Source organism: Chaetura pelagica, unplaced genomic scaffold (assembly GCF_000747805.2).
Source record: "Chaetura pelagica isolate M959 unplaced genomic scaffold, ChaPel_1.0 scaffold420, whole genome shotgun sequence".
Classification (NCBI taxonomy): Eukaryota; Metazoa; Chordata; class Aves; order Apodiformes; family Apodidae; genus Chaetura; species Chaetura pelagica.
Genome location: NW_009951919.1, coordinates 2,516,818 through 2,523,906, shown reverse-complemented (window position 1 = coordinate 2,523,906; position 7,089 = coordinate 2,516,818).

Below are 7,089 nucleotides of genomic sequence, written 5' to 3'. Positions count from 1 at the left end.
GCTGAACTGCTGCTCCAAAACGTCCTGGTTTTTCTGGCTGGACAGAGGAACCTTGCAAGGGGGTGGGGGAATTTGAAACAAAAATTTCTGGTGGGTCAGCTGGGAATTGTTCTGTTAATTTGTCTTCAGCTGTTGACAGATTCCCTGGATTACAAAACCAGAGGCAGAGTGGAGAAACCCTGCTTAATCCCAAACACAAAGCACAGGTGGAAACTGTCCAATAAAATAGGGCTTGGGGGGGGGGGTTTGGGTGGAAAATTCTGTTTCATCAAATTGCAATTGTTTTTGCATGAACATGTTCATTTAAAAAAACCTAAACAACTTTGCTAGGAAGGTTTTCCAAATCCAGGATGTAGTTTCCTGCCAAAATCAGAAAAAAGCAAGGACTGTCACTCATCCTAAACAACAGCCCATCCAACCTACCCATCAGTGACGTTTTCCATTTTCCAAGGGGAATTAGGTTTCAGAATTTTCTTCTCCCTCTATTTTTCCCTTGAAAAGTGACAACCAAGCTTGGTATTGCTCTGGGCTGGGACCAAAAGTCAAGCCCCAATTTCTGTCAAAACCCACAATTCCCCCACATTGGACAGTTTTAAGACTCAGGTTGACAGGGTGCTGGGCCAACTCATTTAAACGACATTATTAACCAGAAAGGTTGGACCAGATGATCCTGGAGGTCCCTTCCAACCTGGCATTCAATGATTCTATGATTTCTTTGCAGCCAACCCAGTCTGGAGTGGTGCATCCAATGGCAGGGGCTATACTTGCATTCCAGACCATCTGGTTCAAAATAAAGAGGGTTCAGCTATTTGCCTTTGCTCTTCCCAGCAAAAATGCCTCCCAGAAAAGTGTCTGGCCTTGAATTTTAGCTCAAACCAGAGGCTGTGCACACAAGAGCTGCAGGCAGCACCACAGCCCTGCTCCCCAGCTGATCGGAGAGAAAACTCTTTGAGACACAAGTAGGAGCAGGGAGGGAATGGAATAAAAGCTACTGCTTGCAAATCCATTCCAGAGGATGGGATTTGACATCCTGCAGCTGCCAAGCAGACTGGATGTGTGGCGAGGGGTGTTGCCTCCCATGAAGAGCACGGGGTGGGAGAGCACGTGGCTGGGACGATGAGCCAAGGTCCAGGGAGATCTCACTGCAGGGATGCTCCAGCCTTGGCTTGCTCCTCAAACAGCTCCACTGCTTCCAAACAGGACAGTGCTGCCTAGCAGAGAAGCTGGACCATACCCAAAAACGCTGGTCAGGGGATAGGTATGGCTCATCAGGCCACCCAGGTCCTGTGATTTGAAGCCCTTTTGTGCAGGAGGGGTGTGAGACATGCGGATTTGGGGAGGAGCAGAAATAAGCAGCAATAATAGTTCAGTGCAAGGACAGGGAGGAGGGAGGCAGCAGCTGTTACCTAAGGTCAGGCTGGTTTTCAGGCTAGTTAAAGGGAAATATTAACACCAGGTAATTTATTGGGTCATCCAGGTGACAACAGCATCTTTATTGAGGCCACCAAACTTCCTGAGAGAAGTTTGCCCTAGATTAGATGTGACAGCAGATGCAGCTCTTCCATCCTCCAAAGGCCACTGTACTTCCAGGGCAGCACAGATACCCCATTAGCACAAATTTAGAACCAAGAAGGTTTTGGAGATGCTACTTCAGGGAAGGACAGGTTACAATAATATCCAGAGGCTGTTTTGGGGGACCATTGTCCACAAGCAATTAAGATTTCAAGAGCAAGTTGAAATGCTGCAAGCCCTTCCACAGCTTCTCCTGGTTTTGGCAGTGGAATTATGGCCACATCCAGTTTTCCTGCAGTATTTCCATTTCCCATCACTACTACATGTGCACAGTAACGACCGAATGTTTAAAAAGCAAAATTCCCCCCAGCACTTACCAAAGAAAAGATGTTTAACAAACGTTTGGGGTCCAAGGAAGCAGTGACAGCAACAGCACGGGCATGTCCCAGCCCAGCCTGCCTTTCCAGGAATGCTGGTTTCCTGCAAAACTGCCCTCCCTGCCTCAGGGCAACACCCCCAGCACCTCTCCTCCTGCTGCTTCTGGTTGGTGTGTGTGCAGGGGAATGACACAGCCCCATGAGCCGGGATGTTATTGCTGGATAAAGCCAATAAAACATTTGACTCCCTGTCAGGAAGCTTTCCCATCCCACCACACGCCTGATCTTCAGGGTTACCAGCCTTTGCCTCCTCACCTTTGCATTGGATAATGTTATTCTAACCTCCTTCATCTTTGGCTTTTGGCCATCTTTTCTGCTTTAAGTATATAGTTATCTTAAGTTGAGCAAGATGTTTCAGGCTACAGTAACTGGCTGATGTTTTAAATGGAAATCTCCTAATATGCATTCAATTTACATGCACTAAGGCTCTCATTCAAGCTGAAATACCAACCAAGTATAAAATAATAGTGACACTTGACATTTTCACAAAGATTTACAACTTCAAAGGACTCTACAATGTAAACGAACTCTCTCCGTACTTATGAGTGAACAAATACTATTAAGATGGAAAATGGACAAGGAGGGGTTGCTGAGCTTGCCCAAGGCTGGAGCTGGTGTCAGGGCTGGGGTCCTGACTCTCTCTCATATACCCAAACCTCTGGGCAGCCATTAACTTTAAAAGATGTGTAAAGTCTATATCCCAAGCAGATGGAAGAGAAATGTAGGTGTTGGGACTGGATGTCACCGTCCCACAGAACTGGTCTCCTCTGAGCCCTGGGAGCTCCTGACTGTGGTGGATGCTGTGGTCCTGCCAAGGTGCCCCTGCCCTGGTGACACTGCCTGGGACAGTGTCATTCCTCAGATGGGGCTGGGTGGGACAATGCTGTGGGCAGACCCTGCTTGCCCAGACCTGCCTCGGGCACAGCCACACTCCTGCCCTGCAGGCAGGTGGTAACGCTGGTAGGAAGTTCCCCACAGAAGTCCTATGGACCAGCTGCCCTTGGGAACAGCCTGTGCTTGTGTCTGTGAGAATGCTTTTAACCTACTTTCTCATTTCCAAACACAGGCTGGGTCCCTCCCTTGTGACTTTCCTTTGTTTTGAGGGGAGGAGGTGGCTTTCCAGCAGTGCCTGCCCCAGTAGCCTGGGCTAGAAACCTGCCCATTGCTTGACAGGTCCTGCTGTTGCTACTGCAAACAAGCGGGTGGATGTTTCATTAATCACAGCCCATACACCAACCCATTTTGAACCAACTGAAAAAATATTGCCTCTTTCTTGTTCATGCAATATTTTCTCTGAGCCTTTTAGCCCAATTGCACGGGCTGGAGAATGAGTTGCTACCCGTTATACAGCATGTCCTGCCCTTCCCTTGCTTTGTAAACACCAGCAGCTCGATTCCATGATGTGTTCTGATGAACTGCCAAGAGCCAGCTAATGTACTGTTTGCTGACAAGTATTTGTTATTAATCCAAAAGCACCGAGCTTGTGGGTTGGGATTTTATTGGTTTTAAGAAATATAAAAACTAAATTAAACAAGGGTGTGGAGATTCCTCAAATGTAGCTACTGTTCCTTCCGTGACGCAGCTGCAGATAAGCAGCTCCTCCAATTCAAGGGACTTATTTAAGTAATTTTGTTGCTCTGTCACTTTTGTCTTCCCACAGAAATCACAAAAGCTTCGCTGGCTGTCCTCTTCCAATGATCAAGACTGGAAATTTAAAGGAAACCAAGAGGGATAAACCTGTGGCATCACTTCCTTCCACACGTCTTGCTGCTTCATGTGGCTCCCTGGGACCACATGGTGACAGCAGGGTGGCAGCTGCTCCTCACCAGCTAAGAACCCCTGAATTCAACACCCATGTGACACACCAGGGATGTCACACATCCCCTAAGTGGTCTGTTTGATCTATTTTTGACAGGACCCCTCCTCACAGCCTCCACGGCTTTTGGGCATGTGCTCAGGACTCCAGAGTAGAGCGGGGGATGTTTTGCTGCCTGGAGCAGGGAGCAGCCCCCTAACTCACTGCAGAGGTCCCTGCAGCACTGTTCACAGCCAGGACCATCCCCATCCTATCTCCAGAAACAGCTCAAAGAATCACAGAGTTGTTCTGGTTGGAAAAAACCCTTTAAGAACATCAAGTCCAACTGTTAACTCAGCACTGCCACCACTGCCCCATGTCCCTCAGCACCACATCTACACAGCTTCTAAATCTCTCCAGGGGTCAGGACTCCAACACTGCCCTGGGCAGCCTGAGCCAGGGCCTGACAGTCCTTTTGGGGAAGAAACTGTTCCCAATATCCAACCAAAACTTCCCCTGGCAGAACTTGAGGCCATTTCTTTTTGTTCTGTTGCTTGTTACTTGGGAGAAAAGACCGACCCTGCTCATTCCAGCCTCCTTTCAGGCAGCTGCAGAGAGCAAGAAGGTCTCCCCTCAGCCTCCTTTTCTCCAGCATAAACACCCCCATAACCTTCAGCCACTCCCCATCAGAATGGTGCTCCAGACCTTCCCCAGCTCACGTTGCTCTTCTCTGGACACACTCCAGCCCCTCAACGTCCTTCTTGTAGTGAGGAGGGAAGTGGGAGGGAAGCGTGTGGATGGGGAGGACCTACTTGGAAAGCATTACCAAGCCCAGTAGGTCGGAGGCAAGTGTCTCCTCCCCACCTGGGGCAGCACTGGCTGCTCCCACAGCCTTGTGCAAGGAGACCCCCCACACCGAGGAGCAGAGACCGCCCCGAGGGCAGATCAGCTTTAAGCTTGGTGGAAAAAGATGACAAGCACATACGAGCCGAGCAGGCAGAGAACACAGGGGCTTTCATTTTCCCCTGCGAGGGCACCTTTTGCCTTCCCAATTCAACTGACAGCTTTTGAGGCAGCTCTTTCAGGTGACAAATGGGAAGAAAACTCCTATTTACACTGGCTGTTGACTCATCTTAGGTGGAATTATGTACTGAAATAAGTAAATAGCTTCCTATTCAACGGGGTCCATATGTAGCTGTGGGCCACAGCACAATGCAAAGCTCCTGTATAGACAAGACTCTTGTTTGTTGTGTGCTTTTCTAGGTCACTTAGCACTTTGCTTCATAAACGTGCTTTTTAGGAGGGAGACTGCTGGTGTGAATGGTCTTCCCTTGTACAGAGTAACTCACCCCTAAAAGCTAGCAAAGCTATGATAGTTTTTTAATTTGCATTGTAAACACATTAAAGAGGAGCTGAACAAACCAGGACAACTTAGGATGCCTTTTTACATACCTGAATATGAGGGCTTGTGTAGTTTATTTTGTTAGTATCTCCATTTATCTCATGAGTTTTGGGGTTGTTAGGGAAAAATATCGTGGAAAAAGGTTGGGGCTGTTCAGGCTGGAGAACAAAATTCTTCAGGGAGACCTTAGAGCACCTTTCAAGTACCTGAAGGGGCTCCAGGAAAGCTGGGAAGGGACTTTGTACAAAAACATGGAGTGATAGGACGAGAAAGAATGATTTCAAACAGGAAGAGGGGAGAATGAAATGAGATATGAGGAAGAAATTATTTCCTCTGAGGGTGGTGAGACCCTGGCCCAGGTTGCCTAGAGAAGCTGTGGCTGCCCCATCCCTGGAGGTTTTCAGGGACAGGGTCGATGGAGCTTGGAGCAACCTGGTCTGGTGGGAGGTGTCCCTGCCCATGCAGGGGGTTGGAACTGGATGATCTTAAGGTCACTTCCAACACAAACCATCCTGTGATTATACATCCAGGTGTCTGACACATACATGAATGCACATGCACCTCTGCTGGAAGACAACAAGGATTGTATTCTGTTGCTGGATAGTAAAGGTGAAATGGGGGAAGGGGGGAAGACAACAAGGATTGTATTCTGTTGCTGGATAGTAAAGGAGAAGTCGGGAAAGGTGGTATAGTTCTCCAGAGTGCAAAGTGACCTAGAGCCCCTCAGTGGGAGGCATAAAGTTATGTAGCTCATTAAATCTTAAAAAAGCAAGGAGAGAAGCTGCTTCCAATTATCAGGATGAAAATTAATGAAATAAAAACTACAGACAGGCTGCAGAATTATGCAATAAAAAGGGCTTTGCTGGCATTAACAAGGCAGTGTGTAACATTTGTGTGGTTCTAGCTCAGCCTTGGCTTGAACACATGGTGATTCTGCACATAAAATGTATCCAAATTAATGAATGAAAAATCCTTGATAATCCCACACCATTTTCTGTTCGTAGTGAAGTGTTATTAGTTGGGCAGCCTCCTCAGGAAGGGAAAATGAGGTTGTGATCTGTTTTGTCTGAGAAAATAACCTCTTTGTTAGTATCAGAAGAGTTGTGTGCTGGGATGGCTGGTTGGATGCATGGAAAAGCAACTGCTGTCTCCTTGTAGGGAAAGTAGCAGTAACTGCATATGATGGGGTCCAGAAGAGACCTATTGGTTGGGAGACATGGGACTGAAACAAGAGTGAGTATGGCAGTAAATATGCATGAGAAAACTGCCTCTGAGTACATCAACAGTCATATTGAGAGACTTTACATCAGCCCACAAAGAATACTCTCCCCAAAATCAGCTCTGCCTTGGGATCCAGTGTTGCCATATTAGACCACATCTAAACTCAATCTAGTGTGCTTTGCTATGGCCAGAAGTCACAGCCTTCAGCACCAAGAGACTGCAGGAGCCTTTTTTTGCAGAAAATATGCTTTTTTCCACTAAAACCCTGGTCCCCCCCTTCCTTCTTTCTTTCCTTCTCCCCATTTCTGTGAAAGGCCACAATTCCAAGCAGCTGAGCAAAACCTGTTCCTCTGCTTTGCAAACTCCATAAATGTAACCTTTGTTTCTGATGTCAGTCTGGCCTGGGATATAGGCATGATCCAGAAGGTGTTCACCAAGGACTGAGGAGCTCACTGGCCTGGAGAGCAGGGTACAGTGAGAGCAGTATGCCTGAAAATGTGTGAGTGAGATCTCTGCTCCCCTGGATGTAGATACAGAATCTCCAGAGAGGAGAGAATGTTGCAAACTAAACATTCAAGGTTCTAATAAAAAAAGGGAAAATAATTTGCTTATATATAATTTAGCCCTGGGAGACAGATTTATTGCAGCAGGGGAAGAGGAGGTTCCACAGGCACGGGATGCATTTTGCATCAAAGTATTTGACATATAAAAATCCATTTGGG